Source organism: Triturus cristatus, chromosome 2_1, assembly GCF_964204655.1.
Source record: "Triturus cristatus chromosome 2_1, aTriCri1.1, whole genome shotgun sequence".
NCBI lineage: Eukaryota > Metazoa > Chordata > Amphibia > Caudata > Salamandridae > Triturus > Triturus cristatus.
This window is the reverse complement of record NC_140581.1, coordinates 831,698,723-831,722,932: the sequence shown is the minus strand read 5'-3', so window position 1 is coordinate 831,722,932 and position 24,210 is coordinate 831,698,723. Positions and strand designations below refer to the sequence as shown.

The window sequence follows — 24,210 nt, the reverse complement described above, 5'->3', positions numbered from 1 at the left end:
GGAACATTTATTATTTATTAAATTTTCCCTTTGCATCGTCCCTCGAATTCTCCGACTGCCCCCCCCCCCCCCTAACAACGGCTTCACCGCCCCACCGCTGTTACCTGCACAGACCACGGCTGTCCACGCAATCTGAGAATTAATGTAATTCTGCCTGTCCGGCCCAACCAGAGGATTTCTCTATAGATGACAGCATTCACCCTTGAACACTTCACCCTCGAACATACACCATTCCTGATCCAGAAGACCCAGTCAAAGTGCTCCCATCACTAAGGAACAAGAACAAACACCCACCCCACTTTTACAAGCACTAACATAATAACCAGGTCTGGGCCCCACCTTTCAGCGGATCTCTCAGTGGTCCCTCTGAAAATTCACAAAATTCTTCCAGCCTCTATCTGAGTCAGTGGAAACCCCCAATATCCACCTTCAGTTCCCCCTACTCACCCAGCACTGTGTTGAAATCCCCGAAGCCAGCCCGAAAACATCAAGGTAGCCGAGTAGTTGTGTTAACAGAAGACTAGTCTCCCAGAATGGGTGCGGCTTCCGATGCAGAAAACTCTTGATTCTATCATTATTGAGTTAAAAACTGAACCTGGTTAGAAATCGGGGTTTCCTGGTCGTCTTGTGTTACCGAGAAAGTGAACCAATGCAAGTAGTGACGTATACACAAAATGAGAGCTTCAAAGAAACACAATATTTTTTATGCATAAAGACATTTGCTTCGAACGGATGTAGAGGCTTGCAGGAAAAGTTGATAACATGTATTTAAACAATGCTGCCCCTATTTCAAACGGCTGAGCCAGAGGTTTGTGGGGCCAGGTGATTTCGGCTGATTTTAGTTCCTCCTCCATATGTTGGCAGACTGTTCCCATTTAGAGCAGCTTTTAACACACGCCCCTTTCTAACATTCGGCTTCATAGTGTATTGTATTGTAATTGCATCTATATAGCGCTTACAACCCCTGACGAGGCGTCGAAGCGCTTCATATGGTAAATATAACGTTATTTGTTGCTTCTGCCTGTGTAACTCCGGTTGTATATGTGAAGACTGAAGTACATTTATGTATCAGAGGTAAGAATCCTCTTGTCTGGTAGGAAGTCGGATCTGGAAATAAAAAAACGGAAAATGGTCGTTTATTGGGTTCCTTTGTGAGGCGGTCTTCCTGGAGTCTGGACCATAAATTTTAACGCTGTTTCCTTTTGCAGGAAAGATCACAGGACCGTTCTTTTAATAGATGGCCTTCTAAACCTCGGTGGAACTAGGATTTCATTCACCCGCCCATCAAGGGGAGGATTGTGTGGCTGATGGAACAACTGGATGGCAGAAATATTGACTTCTGTTCTGAGAGCCTTCACAGAGGACCGGCGCGCCCAGGCTCCCCAGTCGGATATGTGTACTGTGGCCCCGGCCTGGGCTGTTGATTGAATTATTCCTCAGTATGACTTGATGAATTAAATGCGGAAGTAAGTTGCTCTTACAGCCGAATCTAGAGATGTGTGATTGTGAGGATGAGAGAATTTGTGGGGAGGGCTGGAGCTGGGAGAAAGATTTAGAGGGGGAACCCTCCCCAACATGATGGGTTGTAACACTGCTGCTGAGGGTGACACAGCAACTATTCTGGGCGGTGTTTCCCCTCTGCTGCAAATTATTTCTGACACCCAGGAAAATCTGTGTGGGATTTGGTTCTGACCAACTCCTGCCCACCAGATTAATTATCTACTCTAAGTACGAAAAAAACCACGGAAATTAATTCTGGTGTTCCCCTATGTGTTTTCCAAAATGTAATGCCTGCTCCACCCGCAACCCCTCAAACAACCAAGTAGCAAATTCTGGTTTCTGCCACATACGGCATGAATTTGCTTCCGTTTTCGTGAAAGTAAATTAGTCCTGAAATGCTCACAAGTCCAAGCCATGACCATGTTACCCCTTCACATACTGTCTTCATCCTGAAAGCCTACTGCAGATTTCCGAACCTGTATGTGTAATGCAGTAAACAGTCAATCCAAAGAGCCCTTCTGCAGGAGTTCCTTGTGTGAGTTCACTGTGGTACGCATGAAGAATCCGAAAGCTTGGGTAGGTGCTTCGACCAAGGATAAGGGTTGCAAATGTGATGGGCGAAGACCGTCTCCAACACAGTGCCTGGATACCAACATATGTAGCAACATCTTTAGTGATCACCTCAAATGTGTTAGAAGGGAAGGGGCTCTTGACTGACTGTTTTAATTTAAATTTGTGCTCCCTGAAATCTTTTAGCCGTTTGAGAATTAAGCAGTTGCTGTGTTTGCTGCGGGAGCCCCATATTGGTCAAGGTCATGTTATTCTTGGTTCTGCAGCTTTCCGGAGTCAGTTGATCTTTTGTTACAGAATATTTGTCCCGGATGCACTTTGCCTGTTCTTACACTTTCCTCTGGGCTGTGGTTATGCTGTTGGACCACAGCTAGATCTTGTGGTCTGGCCTCACAGTGACTGTGCTCGCTGCCCCTGTGCTAAATGGCTTTGAATGCAGAACATCCATCCACAAGTCTCCAGGATCAGGGTTTTGAAATTGTACAGATGAGAATCTGATTAACAATAAAACTTTCTTAATTCCACTGTCTTGCCTTATTATTGGGATTGACGGGCACCAAGCCATTCTTCCGCAGGAGTCTGATTATTTTGCAAAAGCGATCCTCACTCCAAAAACTGAAATGTCTTCGCTTTTTACACGAGTGAAAAAGTTGGGGTTATTTTGTGTGAGAAAAACTGCAATACTGCATCCCGGGATGCTGCTAACTTCAGAGATATCAACATGCTTGCACCCTACAAAGACACAATGCAGGCATTAATTCACTATACAATTAAAACAAAAAGATATATCAGAAGGCAAAATGCCCTACAGTAATGGTTGCCCTCATTGAGATTTGAATATACACAGCTTATAAAATACATAAATAAGACATTCTTTCATCATAAGTATGCACAGTACGACAGACATTAACCTAGGTAGGCGACTTCCTTAGGCCGAAACCTTTTAACTTGTGCATTTGATGTTATTATTGGCCAAGCCAAGAGACTGGTGGCAATTATGTGGATGGGCCAGTGAGGACCGAGTGAGGGAAGATGGGCGTCGGATGTAGTTGAATGGGCTGTAGCCGTGGAGGTCCGTCTGACGGGGTTTAGGCATGATGAATGGGCGCAGGAGGCTCTTGAGGTGTGGGTGGGACTGTTGGATAGATTTACGGATCTAGGGAGGGATACGCCCCTCGTTGGATGATGAAGGGTTGCTATTCACTGATGAACCATAAACCTGGATTGTTTTTTAGATCTAGCCTGGGCAGTGCGTGCGCTGCTCTGCAGCATGCTGTATTGGAGTATGGAATAGATGCCCGCCCACTCTCCGCCCATATTTGTCATTGGCTTGTGTCATTGTCCTTAGTAAATGCTGGCTTCTGATTGGTTTATAGGCTTGTTAGTGCCTCCTTAGTACCGCCTTGTCTTCATTTGTATCCTCCCATGAGGACTGGCCCCTTTACACTGGTTGTTACATGGTATGTCTTTTTAAATCTGTAAGCACTATTTTCTTTAATGAGTTTCTCCTACTGCAGGCACGATATGCTTTCCTGCAACATTCGCCGCGCCATGCTTGCTTTCACTTTCCGAGCAGCCCAGGACAATGGCGGTTGCTTCTTTGAATATGTCTTGCATTTACAAGAGTTTGAGCTATTGGCATTGTAAATGACAATGCCATTTATTTGTGTGTTAATTAGCAAAACGGATAAATAAAAGGCATTGCCATTTACAATGACAATAGCTTAAACTCTCACAAATGCGATACCTATTGCATTGCCAATGTTGTTATGAGAAGGGAGGAAGGACATGGAGGGGGAAGAGCGGGCAGATCCTTCGAAAGGCATGTGAACATGTATGTTGGGCAAATTGTTAATGTGATATTAAACTGATTCTACTGTATGACATCAACCTTATTTGTGACGTGGTGGAATGTGGCAGTTGGTTGGGTACCAGTTGGTCCTGTTTGTATTGTTGAAACTAATAAACCATGACACATTTACTGTTAGCGCAGACGCTCATGTGACACAAGGTAGTGTAGTGCTGCGCATTCAGGCCTTTATAGTGGAAAGTAAAGTGACGCTGTCTTTTGTGTCAGGCGAGTGTCCACACAAAAAGTTGGTAAATGTGGGCCCTAGTGTAAAACAAATATATTAACAAAACCTCTGCTACCAAATACTGAAGATCTAGAACCATGTCAGGGCTTTGCATGACTGGAGCACGCACATGTTCCGCATCATACAATAGGATGTAGTATGAAGCCCCTGCTCAGATTTGGTCTCTTGTAGGCGAAGCGGCGAAATTGTGCTTTTAAAAGCAAAACTCGATACATGCAAAAGTGGAAAACAAAGCTCCTACATCTTAAAACGCAGCAGAGACTGCTCGTTACCGCTGTGCTCATTTTATGAATCTCCTCTTGTTCTGTTGCTGCATTTTCATACGCTCTCTGTGCGCCACACCCTGGCAGGTTGAAGCTCCACAAAACTCTTCAATGAACAATGGAGTGTGTTAGAAGCCACAGTGCACAAGTTTTGTAAATTCTGCGCATGACCTTGCCTGAGGGGGACAGATCAGTCTTATTACTTCAGAAGGAAACAGTTGTGGTTGGGGATATCAAAGACTCAATGATGTGTGTTTACTGAGAGAAGGAAAAGGCAGCTGACAAGCCCTGGGCCTATAAAGGCAGTGATTGTCGGACTCGCATTGTAGCGTTTTTCAGAGAACTGATGGGAGCTAAACTTAAAATATGAAAATTAACTAGGCCTTATTTTTAGGTCCAGCGGTAGACAAGCCCTTTTGATTTTACATAAATATATATGTAATATATTTATTGAAAGGGGTTTTCAGCCAGCCCTTCTTCCTTGGTCTGCAGTAGTGTCATTCACATTTTGCTTCTGCCCTCCACCGCGTGCCGCCTGGGGCAGTGGGGTAGCCCACTCCCGCTTCAGCTATTGGTTGCATTCTGTGTGATCAACTCCATTCTGCCCAAGCACAATGTTGTCATCACACACACAGAAAGTAACCCCTTTCACTGTCTAAAACTGGGTGGGCGGGTTTTTATTAAAGATGTTATCTTTTTGTTTGTTTTTCAATGTTTTTGTAATAATGGTTTACGGAAATATATAAACAAAATTGCAAAGTCGGAAAGCTGACTACTAATGCCACACCAGTTTGCCAAAACTACTTCTGTTGCTGCTGATGCTCTCTCTCTACGATTTTGCGAAAATCTGTCTCTTCTGATTGGCTGCCAATTACAATGGCATGGATGCAGAGACCAATTCTGAATCAATCAATCAAGAAATTTGTAAAGCGCGCTACTCACCCGGAGGGTCTCAAGGCGCTAGGGGAAGAGGGGTCTGCTACTGCTCGAACAGCCAGGTCTTAAAATGCTTCCTGAAGGAGAGGTGGTCTTGGGTAAGACGGAGGTGGAAGGGGAGGGAGTTCCATGTCTTGGCTGCCAGGTAGGAGAAGGATCTTCCTCCCATGGTGGCTCTTCGAATGCGTGGAACGGCGGCGAGGGCGTGGCTGGACGATCGTAGCTGGCGGGTGGGAGTGTAGAAGGTCAGGCGGTTGTTGAGGTACCTGGGGCCCAGGTCGTGGAGGGCTTTGTGTGCGTGGGTGAGGAGTCGGAACGTGATTCTCTTGCTGACGGGGAGCCAGTGCAGGTCTTTCAGGTGTCCGGAGATGTGGCTGTGTTGGGGGATGTCCAGGATGAGTCGTGCGGAGGCGTTCTGGATGCATTGGAGTCTTTTCTGTAGTTTGGCTGTGGTTCCGGTGTAGAGGGTGTTACCGTAGTCCAAACGGCTGGTGACGAGTGCCTGGGTGTCCGTCTTCCTGGTTTCGGTGGGTATCCATCGGAAGATCTTTCGGAGCATGCGTAGGATGTTGAAGCATGATGATGAGACGGCGTTGACTTGTCTGATCATCGAGAGGGAGGAGTCCAGGATGAAGCCCAGGTTGCGTGCATGGTCCGTTGGTTTGGGTGCGCTGCCCAGGGCAGGGGGCCACCAGGAGTCGTCCCAGGCAGAGGGTGATGGTCCAAGGATGAGGACTTCCGTCTTGTCTGAGTTCAGTTTCAGGCGGCTGTTCATCATCCACTCGGCTACGTCTTTCATCCCTTCGTGTAGGTTGGTTCTGGCGGTGGCTGGGTCGTTGGTGAGGGAGAGGATCAGCTGGGTGTTGTCAGCGTAGGAGATGATGTTGAGGTTGTGTTGGCGTGCGATGGCTGCGAGGGGGCTCATGTAGACGTTGAAGAGGGTGGGGCTGAGTGATGATCCTTGTGGTACGCCGCAGATGACTTCGGTGGCCTCGGATCTGAACGGGGGAGGCGGACTCTCTGGGTTCTTCCGGCGAGGAACGAGATGATCCACTCCAGTGCCTTCTCTTGGATTCCGATGTCGCTGAGGTGCTGCACTAGGGTGCGGTGGCAGACCGTGTCAAACGCTGCGGAGAGGTCCAGGAGGATGAGGCTGCGATGAGGGCGGTCTCGGTGCTGTGGTTGGCTCGGAAGCCGGACTGCGAGTGGTCGAGGGATCCGTTCGTCTCGAGGAAGGCGGCAAGCTGTCTGTTGACGGTCTTCTCGATGACTTTGGCAGGAAACGGGAGGAGCAAGATGGGGCGGTAGTTCTTGAGGTCGGTGGGGTCTGCTGATGGTTTCTTCAGGAGGGCGCTGAGTTCGGCATGCTTCCAGCTCTCCGGGAAGGTGGTGGTGTTGAAGGAGCAGTTGATGATGTCCCGGAGTTGGGGTGCGATGACGGAGTCGGCCTTGTTGAAGACGTGGTGGGGGCATGACTCGGTTGGTGATCCGGAGTGGATGGTGTTCATCATGTGGATGGTGTCTTCGGTGCTGACCGGGGTCCAGGCGCGGAGGGTGGTGGTGGGGAGCGTAGGTTCGGTGGTTGGGTGCATGGTCTGTGCGCCGAAGCTGTTGTGTATGTCGGCGATCTTGCGGTGAAAGAACGAGGCGAGTGAGTCACAGAGGTCTTGTGAGGGAGTGATGTTGTTGTTTCCGGCGCTGGGGTTGGAGGTTGAAAGGTGATGATTCAGAATGACTAAAACAACAGATGCCTTTTGATAAAATGGAGTTAATCCCGTGTATAGACCATTTTGGTTGAGTGACAACTGGTTTACTGAGGCACCAGGACAGTCCGAGATTACTGGGCTCCAGTTTCATCAATTGGATTTGTTCATCACTGATGTCACAGTGCTATTGTGCACCAAACTGGACAATTAAGTACTTTTTCTCCAGCACTTGACTCTTTTTTGAGAAAAGCGAGAGAGAGCAGTCCAAGCTACCCTCAGGAGGGAGGTGGGTTAGACAATCAAGGCCTCATTTACAACAATTTGACGCAGGGAAGCGCTGCACAATACTTTGCTGCCCTGCGTCAACAACAAACAAGCATTTACAATGCAATGGTCTCGGCATTGTTAAAGTTAGAGCTGTTGGCATTGCTCATGACATTATTCTTGTTTATGTTTTTGTTTTTAAAACATTTAAAGAAACGGTATTGTTATTTACAATGTCAATAGCTTAATCACTCTCCAATGCAGACCTATTACATTTGCACCCACACAGAGCCACACACACAAAGCCACCCACACATACAGAGCCACTCAGTCCTACATTCCTGCTCACTCACTTGTAATCATTCTTACTCTCATTCACTCATTGTAACTTATTCTCACTCACTTTGACGCATTTATTCTCACTCAGTTACATTCATCACTGCCATTCACTCTTAATAATTTTTACATTCATTCTCATTCACACTAATTCTCTCTAACACGCATCACACTCATTCTCACTCACACTCACTGTCACACACAAACATGCTTGCACATAAAAATACACTCACTCTCACACTTACGCTGTCACACACACTTGCACACATGGACACAACATACATTTAAAAGCATTTTCTTTAACTTACCTCAGCGGTTAGCACATGTCCTGTTACAGCTCCTAGGACTCCATTTTATTACACTAATATTGAATAATAGACTATTATTCATTATTGGCATAAAACAAAAAAAACGGCCACATAACAGGAAGGGAGGAGACCTAACACTCACAAATGCAGCTGCCTCGGTGTTCTTGCCACATCAGATGCCATGAGAGAGCAAAAGCACTGCGATGGATTTGAAAGAACAATCCAGGAGTCACAACTGCGACCCATTGCAACCCCTAATCGATATCCATTGCCCTATCTCTCAGCAAATCTTTCTATCATGTTTGTCTCATTGGTCCTCTCTCTTACACATGAATCCCTATTTTTCTGTACCTCTCTGAGTTCTCTCACAACATTGCTTCTTGCACTCCTACACTTTCGCTCTGTAGGTCTGAACCTTCATTCTCAGTTGTCTCTCTCCCTTCACTCAGATGTCTCTTTTTACACTATCAGCTGTCTCTTTATCACCTTGTCAGTCCTGTCACAACAATCTATTTTTGTCTCTCTAAGCACAGTCTTTCTTGTCTATCTGCCTGATACATATCTTCCCTTCTCTAGTCTCTTTTCACTTGCAGCCGTCACAGCTTCTCTTTTTCTTCCCTTCTCTCAAACCAATATATATTTATCCCTTCAGCATCTCCACAAATACACGTATTTTCCTCTCTTTATTTCACGTCTGTCTTCTTCCTTTCTTCTAGATTCTCTGTTGCTCATGGTCAATAACTCTTCCTTAACTCCCTCGTCTTCTTCCTTTCTTCTAGATTCTCTGTTGCTCATGGTCAATAACTCTTCCTTAACTCCCTCGTCTGCTGGGCCCTAGTTCAATTACTATTTTCTGTTTGAGCACACCACTTTCGCAGCACACTGCAAAGGCAGCGCAGGCCAGATCCCCCAGTTCAGGAATGGTGGAAACATTTTGTTGGAAGTCAAATAAACAATAACATCTTGACAATATTTCAGTGCACATGATCTGAGGCTCAGTGACCAGTCTCACTTTCATTCTGTTCCAAATGTATAAAGCAGCCATCGAGAGTGAAAGAAAAGAAAAGGTTTCCATATGAATCTCACACAAATCTTTATTCAGTGCAAAGTTAGCACAATATGAACTTGTGCTCCTGCAACTCCACAGAAGACTACTTTTGAATTATCAACAGTTCAGACATTATATCTCTGTATACCCAATATTCAACCCACGCCCCACCGTGGGCTCCAGTAAACCATTTCAAACGCCCCGCAGGACCATATACAACGCTCATCCATCTTCAATTTCGTAGGGACTCCCAGATGCCGACACACATATATTAATAGTGCATACGATGAGGAAGCGCAATAATGCATGCAGCCCTAGCCTGGATTGCCACGGTCTAACGACACACCCTATCCAGTCCCTGGGGCAGGAAGCGGTGCCCTGTACCCAGGCCTATTTACAAGGGAGGACTTTCTCTTGCATGGTTCTAGTGTCCTCGAGACATGACACATAGTTCATCCAGTCCTTTTGTTTCCAATTGCAACAGCATGGTAGGTAAAATGCTTATGTTTTCATTACAAAACACTAAACTGCATGTCCCTGAACGCACACAGAAGAGGACTTGCAAGCTCAGAATTGGACTATATTTCTGCTTCCAATACAGCGTAACTCAAATGGTCAAATATAAGACACAGGCACATTACAAAAATGTCACACTTCTTCAACCGGAAAACTTTGCTGGGATGTGTCGGTCACGTTATTTCCAGATCTAAAAAGGAAGTTTTTCCGCTTCAACAAGTTTCCACATTCCGCTTTACTCAGACTGCATTCGGTCCCCCATTTATCCAACAGACGGTTCAGCCATGACCAATTTTCAGGATATCCATTGGCTGATGCGCTTTGTGGGATTATCCACGACAATTCTGCCCTGAATAATTTCCCACGCCACATAGCTCGCGCTTGATTTCCCACATCGCTGACCAGTTCTGTTTCACTGGCCATGGTGAAGTGTTGTTCTTCCCATCCTTCCTCAAACCCCGTGAAGCAGCCGACCATGGACACTGAAATCGCTGATTCCCAAAACACGATACTCCCTTTGGAGCTTCGCACGAGTCATGCATCTTAACCCACTGCCTCAAACCCACACTCCGAGGTGTTCACTCAGCCCCTTCACTTAAAGCTACTTTTTGGCGTTGCCTCCGCTCCACCCACACTCGGTGGTGCTCACTTATTCTCTGCACACTAGCCATTCTCTCCCACTCACCATGGTTGTAGCTGTAGCTGGACCCCGGACACTGCCAGAAAACAAATCGAAAGCCACCGGTCACACTTCCCTACCGAACCGCCCATGGACAAAGCCTATTGGATCTTAGTGCCAGACACACTTCGTATTCCACCCGCCGATTGGCCATTTTAACAAACTGACACCGAGTGGTAAATATTAAGACCCATGATTGTTGCAAAAATCTATCAGTCACGCAGAAGGCTAGAGACGCCGGAAGCTACGATAAAAAGATAACGAATGCTGCCTTACCAGAGCAGCAGCCAAACACGGGAGCCAACAGCAGGGGGAGAGGACGCCAGGAACACCACCGCCTTTCTCCGAGGCGAAGCAGAAATGCCTCGGAGAAACGCAGCGGCGTTTTCGGATTCGGGGGCGTGTTTTTCTGTTCTCTCCTCCAGCCATTGGCTGGAGGAGGTAATTAGATTTGTTGAAAAAAACACGCCCCCGAATCCGAAAAGGACGGGGTCTGATCGGAGTGACGGACCTCTTCTCCAATGGCTGGCCAGCATTCAAGAGGCCAGCCAATGGAGAACAGGGGAGAAGAGGGGCGGGTTCAAGCCCCTCTTCTCCAAGTCATTAAATCTCGGATCGAGACTGCGCAAGCGCAGCCTTCGAGCCGAGACCTAAAAAAGCAGCAATGTGCCGTATCTACGAGATACGACGCATTCCTGTCCTCTTCCACTCCGCTGGGAACAAATGGCTGCCTAGCGCCAACGCAGGCACCCTTGCACCATGGCGCAAGGGTGTCTGCGTTGTTCGCACAATTGTTTTCGTGCAGGAAGGGGCACCTTCCTGCACAAAACAAATCGTTACGTTTCCCCTGGGAAGGAGCATGTTTTTTACGTATTACCAGATTGACGCTGTGTTGTAAATCTGGGAATGTGTCAAATACGATAGGCACTGAGGGGGAACACCCACAGCAACACCCATGGCATGCCTCCCTGATGCAGTGTGAGGCAATGCAGTAACTTGCGCTATGTTGCCTTACACCACATCTCCGAGGCCATGGGAAGCCACACAGGGTGGCTTTTGTGGCCTCATAGATATGGCTCTGCACACTGTGCTGCCGGAATGTCAAAAATTGTAAAGTTCCACGGCACATAGGGCTTGTAAATAAGCCCCTCCGAATACAGTTTACATTATACTACCAGCTAGTAAGACCAATGTCTATTCAGTTCTTTATTTCATAAAAGAAAAATACTTTAATACACCCAAGAAAGGCCTACTACTAATATTACTAAAATACATAGTGAAAAACAGAAGTCTCTACGACCCCCTGGGCCAGCATTCTGACCCCAAACAGTATAATTGCACCTGCATATCAGGCACTATATAAACGTTTAACATTGCAATTTACAGACCATGTTGCACAGGGTTACTCTTCACAGCAAGAGCAATGGCAGCAATACTTGTATTGCAGTTATGTGGCTGTAGCAGTTGATATGAAGTTGAATGTTCCTGGTCTGTCAATTGCCCAACCACCCAAAGTAGCAGAAGGGCACTTCTTTCCTTGGAGAGGACACCACTCTGGTGGTGTCAGGTTATGGGTGCTTGGTGTATTGCCCACTAGTCCAGTAGCCACTGAATAGTTATTGGGGTGTAGTGGCTGGTCATAGTGCCAGTCCATCCTAATACGCTCAAATGACACAAAAAGGGGCTGGTGCCTGTACCACAGAGCCCACTGCTCGCAGCCTAGGGTTTCTAACAGCAGGTCTCCCAGGGCAACAATGGTCCTTGATACTAGTGTGGAAAAACCAAGGGGTAGATTTACAAGCCCCTTGCGCCATTTTTGCGTCACTTTTCCCATGTTCAAAATGACGCAAAAGTGGCGCAAGGGCCTTGTAAATAACCCCTCCAAGGATAAAGCGAGAGACCTATTCAGTCTTAGCAACAAATGGTAACTAGAAGTGCCTACAGGCTCCCACAGCGCAGGGGAGGGTCAGGGAGTCTAACTAACTTTAACAGTATTTTGCTTCCCCTGATGTTGATGTGCAGCAAGTTTTCTTACCGTGCACAGCTGCCTGAAGTCTTTTTGCGCTTCAGTTCATCTACCGACTCCAAAAGCCTCACAGATACAGCTCCCTCTCTGCTGGAATGCTATCCGATGAACAAAAGGCCAGCTCCTTCTGTCAGACTGGAAAATTTAATTTAAAGGTAATCCACAACAGAGACAGATCAAGCCACGGCCCTGATCCTGACCCTGGGAGGGGGAATGACAATCCAACTCCTCAGTGCTTTAAATGGGAAAAAATAGGGGCAGGTACTCTTAAAATGAGCTATGAGTGTAGCAAGTGGGCGGGGCTAGGGGCGGGGCTAAGGACAAGACATATAAGACACTTCTACTATGTGTTCGAATACTTATATATTCTTGAGTGCGCACTCACAGAAACAAGCAGCAATGCTCACACAAAGCATTCCAAGAATGTCCTTTTAAATACCTCCCTAGTGTCTGGATTCTCTCTCTCTTTCACTTGCTTTTCTCTCACACACATGTGCACACAAGCAGGCAAACACACAGACACACAAAAGACAGACACTCACACAAAAGACTAAGGTGGGATAAACAGCATTTTACACCCCTTATCTCCTTTCTTGGCTTTCTTTATTGCTGCTGTCAGCGGGATGCCTGGATTCGAGTGTGTGTACAAATGCACACCATGGTGTGAATGCGATTGACAGCACAGGGCCTGAATGGACCCTGCTCTGTCAAACACAGCGTGATGGTGAACACCGGACATTATGCAGATGAGCCCTGCTGAATTGTTTAAAGGTGGCTCAGCTTGGGCTAGAGGCGCTTTGGCTGTCAGACAGCCTCGTTCGTGCGCGTGAGCCAAAGCAACAATGACCCTACCTTTGATGAGTACCGGTACTCTTCTTGGCAGCAGAGAAGTGCCGGTACTCAGAGTGGTAAAGATGAGCAGTGCCGGTACTCAGTACCGGCCCATTTAAAGCACTGCAACTCCTTGATTTCACTCCTGGATCATGGCTTACTCCACAACCCTGACAGTGCCTGGTCAGTAAACCAGTGCAGTGATGAACTATCAAAGGGCCAATGAGACCAGACGTTTATCATTCCCTGATGGAGAGGCTAATTGGCAGCGGTCTGCTAATTTTAAATCCTGGCTGTCCTTCCAGTCCTGCGGCATATTTCCTGTATTTTCACAGTGTGATCAGTGCGGGAGGAGGGGCCGTTGCCCTCCTTCCAATCTCTTGGTACCTTACCAGTTTTTCCCCAGAGAAGAATGTTGATTAACTGCAGATCATAAGGCTCTTACCATCACCCAGCAGAAAGCTAAACACAGGTAAGTAATGGTGCCTACTCCAACCCACCAAGCTTCGACAGAGAATAAGGAGGGACACTGTGCAACTGGAATGAGCAGTTGAACAGACACCAGCTCTGGTCAAATTAAACACAATGGCTCGCCCTCCTCATGCAGGAAACCCAGTGGCTCCTATTACACATCCCAGACAAAACAGGCAAAAAGAAACCAGGTAAGAGATACTGCACAGACTTTACCAGGAGGGAGCTGGTAGGCAACCCTTCCTAAGGAGTTCAGGTTCCACCAAGTATAGGTTAATGCTGCCACCATTGTCCGTCTACCACAGCCTCGGTAGAGAGACCATGCCCCCTCAACCTCAGAGCTAAGATCTAGGATCGTAATCAATGTAAATGGGGAGACCCTTAGCAGGCACACGATTGTCATGTTCACTGAGGTGGAAATCAAGAAATCCAACAATTTTCCAATCACTTGCTAGGAGATCAACATAGGACAGGGAAGACCACGCTCCAGATTCATGCACAAGTTTTCACGTCCCAACAGTTGAAAAAAAGACAGCCGGTCTGAATGGGAAGCTTTTTGTTGTTGTTCAAAGTACCCATGAAATACCAGTTCTTTTCCAAAACGGAGAGGAAGTGGGGAGGGCTAGGACTGAGTTTCAGCCATGTTATTTTCACTGGTGAGATCTTTTTTAGATATAGGAAGGTTTGGATTGCAGAGCGATGAAAGTGAGATAAATGGCCTCTTGAGTATTGGTTGCTGGGGCAGTGGGCCTGTCACCAAATAAACACACACTCACCCACACACCCCAGTATGTAATGGGTGAGAAACACAGCTACACATTCTGGTGCAAGACTGTCCATCTTTGAAACAAAAGAGGGATAAATGGCATGCCCCCTGCTCAAAACGGGATACTCCATAGCAAGAGACGAAATCCTAAGGTTGTGTGTGAGGTGGACTGTATGTAAGAGTAGTAAGCACAATCGAAAGGCTCAAAAGCTATGACTCGCCAGTAATTTTATATTTCATAATTATTTTTTTTATTCATTTGTAGCGCTATTTGCTTACAATGTCATTGACCATGCGTTTCTGGGTCTATATTGCCTTCATGACCTTTTACTTGACTTCATTTGGAAAATCTGGCCAAAACATTCAGAGAAAATATAATCAATTTTAGTTATTTAGTTTATTAAGTTTTGTGTATACTGTTAAAGGAGCATGTTTAAAGGGGAGGTGAAAACTGTAAGAGAAGGGTTCCAAAATGTGTTTTTCACATTTTGATTTAGAGAGAGAGAGTGATTGTGTTTTTTAAATAGTTTGCCGTAATTGGTTATAGATGTGTAAGGCAGTAAGTGAGGTAAAAACATGTAAATAAGGTTTCCGACGTCCACAGGCATTTGGAGATTTTAAATCTGAGCTCATAATTTGAAGGGCTTTCAAAAGCTGACCATTTTGCCCTGTTCCATCATTTTCTGAGGTCTGTGGCCCAAAACGTTTGTTGACTTTGAGGTGTTAAAAAAACATAAATCCTTCTTAATGAAGGCAAGATGGGCAACTCCCATTGTAAGTAGGGCCCCGGGTTTATGGTATTTTTGTTGTTGTTGCCATTTCCGTCTGTATTTAGCCATATGTATTTTTTACTAATTTTATCTGCATTTATCCATATTTATTTTGGGTTTTGTGCGAAAATTAAGATGAAATTAGTATATTTCCACATTTATTTAATTGATAAATATGCACTCATGCTTGAATGTCTGCCAGGTTTGAGTGCTGTGAACACCTACAGTAGATAAATCAGTGCCCTTATATGAAAATATGCACATTTCAATATAAACTTTGTGCAAATCTACTGCAGTTGAAGGCTCTTTACTAAAATTCCTTTCTCTTTAACCCCGATATCTACCAATCCACACTCCTATTGGCCTGGCAGTCATGGCAGAGGGTATTTAGATTTAATCAAACAGCAACCCAATTTCCGTTTATTCCCACATTTAAAAATAAATACAGACAAGGAAATGAATGTTTTCTGTCTGTATTTATCTGTAAAAATAATTAAAAACGGAAAACAGGGAGCCTTAATTATAAGCAAGGACTGAAGCCTGTGGCCGAAGTAGTGAACTTTTTCCGCCCCCGAAAAAAGTGCCTACATTTCGTCACAGGTCTCCTAATAGTCTACAAGCAACATACATGTTTTTTTATTGCAAAACTGAAGCTGGGATTATTGTCCCTCCGAAAAAAGTCAAGATATGGTGGTTGGAATGTCTGGATTGACCTTAATTAATGGCAGTGATCCTCACACATTCCATCATTCCAAGTTTACTGCCCTGTTACAATTAGGAACACTCCATGTGTAGAACAATGCTAGCCCTGGTCTGAACTGGTAGCCTAACTGGATCCCTCCGATCCTAGTGCCAGGTTCCGAATCATTCCCCCCCTCCCCTCCCGTACTCATTGAGTACAGCGTGTGGCCGTGCCTGTGCTCATTATTATTACAGAACGGAAGATAAAAACAACGGGGATCAACAGAACAGGGTAGTTTTTATAGCCCTTTTAAGGCCAAATAAGGCAAAAATGTTTTAAATGTGAAAAGGAAGGCTGTTCGAACATATGTGGGTAAGGGTTGTATGATGGTAAAACACATGCCTGAACGATGCATGCCTGTCCCACGCGGTCTCAACCATGCCCGCGTCTTTACCATGCATGCCTTTACCTATCATGTCTTTACCAAGAAATTGCGTGATAAAGAGATGTGTGCACAAGATCATACCCCTGCCCTTTAAACTGTTCATTTTCCCCCTGCCCTGAGCCCTAAAAATTAACACCATGCCCCAAAAACTACCCTGAACCCCAGCCTCCCCTGAGCTCTAAAAACTGTCCCCAACATTCCTAAAGTACCCTGACTCAGCCCCCCTGCCCTGAAGCTTAAAACTGCCCCACTCTTAAAACAGTCCCTTTTCCCTGCCTGAGCCCTAAACATTGTCCCCTTGCCCTAAAAACTACCCCGCCCTGAGCTCTAAAAACTTCCCTACATCTGTAAAGTACCCTGACCCAGGCCCCCCAGCCCTGAGCCCTAAAACTGCTCCCTGTCCTATAAACAACCCGACCCCCTCCTGAGTCCTACAAACTAGCCCCACCCGAAAAACTACTCTCCCATCCCCCAACACATGGCCCTAGCCCCACTTACCTCACTGTGTCTTCTCCCGATCGTTCTTCTTGTCTTCCTATGCCTGCCCATCGGCTCTGCAACTAGACCGCGAATTGCCTTAACCACGCATATGCATGGTTGAGGCATGCCTGTTTCGGCTTGCGGGGAAACGGCATTCGTGGCAGAGCCCGCGTTGTTAAGGCCATTTCCCATGGGTAAGTAAAGTCCATGCATGGCCGCAGGATCCAGAGCGTTTATTACACAGTACCAAGAACAGCAATTGAGACTTAGAATCTAAACATTTTGTAAGCTATCACAATGAAAGCTAGAAAAAGAGAGTTTTCGGTCCTGGTAACAAGTTTATGTATAAGAACTGAAACTGTGTTTTGGCGGAAGCCCGTGTAGCTGGGGTCTGACCATGAGTAAAATAGTCAAATATTCCTAGATTACAAAATAATCATACAGCAAAATGTTAGTCTTTAACGATGTTTCAGTGAGGAATCAGGCAGCTCTAACCCTTCCTTACTGTTGAACAATGTGTACTTTTAGACATGGTATAGAGATTAATTAATGCCATTTCACCCTAACTTTGTTTTTTTTTAATCAAGCATATTGCCTGTAGACCCATCGGCTATACTGCTTTTCCCAGGGAAATTGCTGTTTCCCACATGTGTGGAGATCACTCAAGCCACTGTGGGACATGGGAGTGTGCCTACTCAGCATCCACTCACCACCTATGGCCCCCCCAAAATATTTTTCACAAAAATGTTTGTAAAATTCTTGAAAGGTCCGTAGAACTAGGCACAGGGTAGTTGATGCAAAATGATCAAATTTCAACTGCCAATCATGTTCCATACTCCGATTCAAAATACAAAGTGACCAGGCATCGGTAACGTTCCAGCCCAGATAACTAAAGATTTTTATCTGGCTTTATCCACAAAAATCTCAGTAACTTCTGAAATTATTTACATCAAATAAAAGCCAATAAGTCTCATCTTTTGGCTTTGCCAATGCAGACGGTGGCTTTCCAATGTTTTCTGCAGATACTCTACTGCAAAAAATAAATAAATGTCAGAGAGAAGCAGTGCATGGGGGAGAGAAAAAGAAAACATGTACTCCCACTGAAAAAAACATTAGAAAGCCAAAAGGTCTCGCATTTGTAAACTATTGGCTTTGCCAATTGCTTTTGGCGGTGCTGTACAGCACAGAGTAAAAATAAAAAATGTAAAAAGGCACAACGGCAGTCACTTAATTCCACTGACCCGTGCATGCATCTGAATTTGCTTTCCTCTTTTATTTACCAATTCAAGATGGCAAACAGCACTTGGATCTGTAAATATATATATTTTTTTGCATGAAATAAAAAAAGTCCAGGTATTAAGGAGTGTGGGGGGGAGGAATAGTAAAACTTGTGCTGTTTGGTGTGGAGCTAAGTCATCCAATCTAATGGATGGTAAGGAAGTAATGCCTCATGGGAAGGACAAACACATGAAGAGGAAGAAAAAACATCAAATAAGAAGCACAGACGGTAAGCAATGGGTTGACCCAAAGCCCACTGTAACTATTGTTATTGGTAAACAGCCTTTAGTGCGCGGCTGCTAGTGCACATACTGTTACTACGCTTGCGATGTTGCAACACGTACCATTAGTACGCAAGTTGTTACTACGCATGCGTTGTAATGGTATGCGCTATCCACATTGTTGTTTGGAAGGAGCTTCCATTTCCAAACAACGACGTGCAGATCTGACGTCGCTGGAAGCCGAAGAAGAAAGGCACCAAGGAGGAGAGAGAGGCAAGTGTAGTTTTTGTGTCATGCAGGGGTAGTTAAGGACTTAATGAAACTTAGTGCACAAACAGGACAAAAAATTATGGATAGGAAAATCTTACGAAAAAACAAGGGCTGGCGATTCAGACACTGAGAAATGACAACAGAATGTTAGCAAAACCCTTGAAAGAAGGTGGAAAAGTGGTACTATGGGACATCTCTAAATATAGACAGCAGACCAACCATCAGCTCATACTTTGGGTTGTTATGAGAAGGTTCCATGTATTACAATAAAAGAGGTCACATGTGTATTAAGATAAGCTTTTCAACTGGAAAGACAAGGGTTTATTAAGGTTTGAAAAATGCTGTTTTTTGAAGAATAATTATCTAATAGTGCCATGCTTTTATGTTTTACTCAAAATACATAATAGTTGTATAGTGTCATCTAATCAAAGTCACTTGGAGAATACTACCATCTATTTAGACTATTACCTGTCATCTATTGTGAAAAGTCTTCGATTGTAATGTAGGGACACCATAGACTATTTACAAAAAATACATGATATACATTGGGAGCCCAAATATGTGCTGATGACAATAGTTGTCAACTCCTTGTACACATGTGTAGGACATGATTTAGGATTACAGGTGTGTGCACATTTTTCAGAAGGAGGTCTATAAAATTACTTAAACACACACGTCCTATTAGACATGATCAATTTTTGTCTAACTAATAACATTTCAATTTGAGGGACACATGTTTAAACAGCTCCCCAGAACAGCAATTGGCAGCTGCTTCGCCCCCAGCTACTCAAATTCCCTCATGGGCTGGTGGTCAGAAAAGAATACGAAGAGGAGATTCAGCTCATCTCATTATGGATTTGTTATATTGACAACCTGTTTATCGATTGGGATGGGAAGAAAGAAGAGGCAAGTTAAATTGTAACAAAATACAAGTGAAAGGTCGAAATTTAAGTTTCACCTCGAAAATAAGTTAAGTAGATGTAGAATTTTCTTTTAGTTAGTAATGAAACACTAGAGACTACACTGTTCCATAAGGAAACAGCAGGCAATAGTATTTCATTCGCAAGGAGTCATCCTCCTACCAAGCTCAAATACAGCATCCCTAATGGCGAGCTCGTTAGAGCTAAATGAAATAGTAGCACCGCAGCCAGCTTTGAAAAAGAGTGTGACATTATGAGAAAGAGGTTTGCTAACTTAAATAAAAAGCATTGTCATTTACAATGCCAATAGCTCAAACTCGTATAAATGCGAGACCTATTGCATTGCAAATGCTTGTTAAAATACATATTTGTGAACGGGTTTGTTGTTGCCAAAGATTCACAGGAAACACCGTGGAACATCGCAAAGAATGATTAATTTCTTTGTATTGAATCAGATATTTTCAAATCCTTAGCTGTGAAAAACACTGTTGGAGACTGGAAGTAAAGCAGTAAATTAAGAGGTCAAATGTTTTAAATATGTTGAATAGAATACAGACTGAACTGCTCGTTCCAGATGTCGGCTTTGTTTATTTGTTTAAGGCATGTGTAAGCCACTCACTACGAAAGAGCTGCATACAGGCACTTTTAATATTTTGTGAGGAGGTAAGTAGACCCCAGCATCGGCCACGAGTGCTGACGGTGGTTCCCTTTCAGCTTTTTTTTTTTTTTTTTTTTAGCTCTGCTGCAGTATGCTCAAAATATGGAGGGAGGGCAGAGGGGAGATAAGAACCACAACCCGGCTTTTGGCAGTTGAACGCAAAATTGTGGTTATATTTCTGTGAGTAAAGTACTTGCAACTTTAGAAACAGAGGAAGGCTGCAGAGTCCCCCTAGCAGGACGACCATTCCCGGTCCACCGCCATGGTTTTAGTTTGAGACTGCCCTGTGTTAGGATGCTGGGACCGCAGCAAGGCTTCCCCGGTGGTGGCGGTGGCAGCAGCCCAGTTGGCGTAGAGGAAGATCGCACCATACTTGCTTCGTACGTGAATACCTGGACTGCGTCAAGTCGCTGCCTCTTGAGATTCAGCGCAGCGTCTCTATGTTGCGGGAGATAGACACGTTACCGAGAAGTTTTAAATGAAAATGACGAGGTCTATGAACAAACAGCATGTGAACAAAAGCAACCCTACTTGCTACAGCTCTGATCTGTTCTGTATGAGGTGCTTAAGCATTTCCGTTTTCCTCAGTGAGAAAAATGTGTATACTTGAAAAACACGCACGGCAGGGTAAACGAGACTTGGCAATGATGAAAAATGGGGAGGGGGCAGTAAAAATAGCTGCACAATTTGAAAACATATTACCAGTGAATAAAAAGTCTGAAAGTGGAAAATGTGCTACGGTGCAGAAGTGCAGACAATTCTACACCCAATCACACTATAACTCTGCTGAAACTAACGAAACACCAAAGATGCGACAACAGCAAACCCTCACAACAAAGGGAAACAAGTCATCAACATGCGAGCTGCGTGAACGTGAACGCGCTAATGACAAGTGCTCACCAGGCAACCACGGCAGAACAACGAAAGAACGCACGCAAAGTGAAAGTAATCATTTCGCGGCCGCTTTGGTGTTCTCAGTGGCCGCGCGGCTCACTGGGAACATCAAAGCGGCCGCGAAATAATCACGCAGGCTGCCAAATGGTGCGCGCGCTCGGCGCACATGCACTGTACTTGGCGGCCTGAAAGCACTGGTTTGCACTTCCAGATCCCCCTTTTACAAAAGCTCTCGTGAGAGCAGCGCTAATGCGCTGGCTCAGGCGAGACCTAAAAAGGAGAAAGCCGAAAGTGAACAACCCAGATGTTTATGTGCTTGCAGTAGAGCCAACACGTACATTAGGAAGATACTCTGCAGACACAGCATATACTGAAAGCTGACTCCTCTGTGGGGATGAAGTTGAATCAACATCCTATGATCACTTATCGCATGTCGAGATCCCTACAGTATATACTTTTATCCAGTTACTTGAGGTAGAACTCGAACACTAGCTGGGTAACATCTAAAAAGGTTTTTTTTATGTGCATTAAATGCAAGGCATGTAAAAAAAGTACCAATTGTGACTTATATGTCTTACCTACAGCTAAAAAGAAACATCTCACAAGTCTTCCAATTATTGGGTGTATATATATAAAAATGTCCATGCAATTTTATATATTTTACCTACTGGCAGTCACCAGTAGGTAGTTATAGTTAGGACTTAGTTTGCATAAGAAAAGCGTTTTTTGACTTGACTATATCTTTTGCGCCCGTTTAAAAATCTTCACAAAATTTTCCAAACAAAGTGTCATAGTAAGTCTTGTTGTGAATGGGATGTTTCGAGGTGATCCGTTAAGCGGGGGCCTAGAAAAAGTGTGTTTTCCTATTTTAATTCGCATAAGATGCGTAGTTGAGCCTACAGCCTGAACCGCTGGACGGAATTACATAAACTTGGCAGAAAGGTAGATGTTGTTACACAGATTGTGCTTTTTGTTATTTGGTGCAAATCCGTTCAGTAGTTTTTGAGAACTATAAGAGGAAAAAGTTAGTGATTTCTCTGGCCCGAAGCCTTCGGCAAAAAAGACGGGCTTGTGCAAGGAAAGATGCACATCTCTGATTGGCTGCCAACACTTCAACCAGGAAGTGCTGGCAGCCATCTTGGGACTTGGCTTCACTGAGTCTCAAAAACAACAAGCATTGGCATAGCCAATAGGTCTCGCTTTTGGAACCTTCTAAGTATTTAGTTATGCATCACAATATCCTTGGTGCAACCACATCAATTGTTGCGTGGCTAAACACTTATAAGGTCGTGGTTAAGGCAAGCGTGGGTCGGCTTGCGGGGAAACGGCACACGTGGCTGCGCTAGAATTTTTTAGGCCGTTTCCAAGACTGGGCACATGATTGAAATACCATCCCTGGTGCATTTTGTGTTCATGGACGCTTCACCATCTGCTGCTATGGAGAAGCAATCAAATCTGGGACTTTTTAGCCCATTTCTCTGAAAAATTGTATGCTACATCTTAACATCTACACAATTTGTTTTCAAAATTTCCTTGGGGAATACCCCTTAATCCACCATAACTCACCCTACGTAACCTAAAATGTTGGCCTATCTTGAGTGCGCCATCATTACCTTTGAAACATAAGACTTAATAATAAATTGCTTCAGAATGCGAGCTTCAAAATGCACAACTTGGACGCATCTGAAGAACACTTCGTGGGGCAGACCCCACCAAAGACTCAGAAAGCAGGACAGGGAGGAGATCTCTCTCCACTGGCTTACTGAAAAGGACATGAAACACATTTCTTGTACAGTTTAGCCGCCACCACCAGTTAACTTTTGGCTTAACCTGAGACGGTGGAGTAGCCCTGGCTCCATAGACTCTAATGCCAACCGGGCACCATGGACTCTAGTGCCAGCAAAGAGATAGTACCTCCTCCCACACCCCCAAGCTATTCGGAAAGAATTATACTACAATAATAGGAATTCGGTGGGCCTGGGCCCCTCATGTCTCTGGGTCTTGGTGCCACTGCACCTGCTGCACAATTTATAGCTGTGCCTCTGATCTGACAGCCTCGTGCCTAACACAGACAGCAGCTAAAAATCTGCTAATAACCCAGACTTTAGTAAACGAGGCATGCACTGAGTTCAAAGTAGCTGCTGGGGGCTTGATGGCCAGACCTCTCTGGCAATGCGGATGGATGGGTGAATGGATGGATGGGAAGAGGAGAGAAGGGTGGATTGAACGGGTAGGAGAGGTGAGGAGGGATGCGCTGAGCATGGAAATGTGCGAGGGCAAATAAAAGAGAAAAGATTAATGGAACACACGATTAAGCGGCCTTGTCACGAAGCCATGTTGGAGTAAGTAAAGTAGTACTCCTGCAGCGTTACGTCACGTACTCCTACATGTTTCTATGAATCGGCCCCTCAAGTGACAGGTAGGTGACGTAAGAGAATCAGAAGATAAGGGTGATGAAGAAGAGCGTTAAAATGAGCTGCCTGCTAGAGAGAGAGTTAGGAATAGAACCGAAAAGAGGGGAGTAATGGATCGGGCGGGGATTGAATGAATAGGGTGTGAAAAGAAAGAAGAGGAGGGGGCGGGGCAGAAAGTGACAGTAAAACATCGAAAGCCGAGGTGGGCCTACTAATCCCGGCCTTCTCCCCGCAGATAATCCTAACAGATTACCGGTGGACCGCGAGATTAGCTGTAATAATTCGGATCATTTTTGCTGGTCAAGAGCAGCCAGCTCAGAAGACTGTGCCTGGGATGGGGGCTGCTCTGAGGGGGTGTTTAGGTAGAGTGGACTTGAAGGCATCTGGGGGGAGCCTACCCGCTGAGCAGGTGGGAGGGCAGGGTTTCACACTGTCTCTAACCTCGGCTGAACGTAGGATCCTTGATCAGGGTGACGTCTATGACAAGGGAGAAGCAGCAGTGAAGGGTGTATTCGCTCAGGTGTTGCTACCAGGGTCTGTGCTCTCAGTGACGTCACAAGCATGCTCTGGGCCCTATGTAAGGAGGAAAAAATATGCCCCTCCCTTCCCAGGCCAGTATTAACAAGCGATGGGAGAATAGAGGCAGGAAGGAGATATGGAGGTGAAAGACGTAAATTTGGTGTAGACAAAGAACGGGAGGCAGAAAGAAGAAAACAACATGAGCTATGGAGGTGAGATAGAAAGAGGGAGTAAGAAACAAGAGCCGGGTATAAGGGGGAATTGAGGATGGATGAAAGAAAAGGAGAGTGACTATTAGCAAGTAGAAGACAAGCTGCCCTGCGGCCCCGAAAGTGATCGCGAT

At 45.2% G+C, this 24,210-nt stretch overlaps 1 protein-coding gene across 2 annotated transcripts in view; it reads left to right on the top strand.

The window, feature by feature from the left end:
• AOPEP (aminopeptidase O (putative)) overlaps window positions 1-2,594 on the top strand; it is a 1,648,611-nt gene extending 1,646,017 nt beyond the window's left edge. For both annotated transcript variants that reach the window (XM_085632907.1, XM_085632906.1), the window contains one exon: window positions 1,209-2,594. The gene's annotated coding sequence lies outside the window, so the exon portion shown is untranslated. The remainder of the gene's footprint in view (window positions 1-1,208) is intronic.
• Window positions 2,595-24,210: the final 21,616 nt, after the last annotated feature.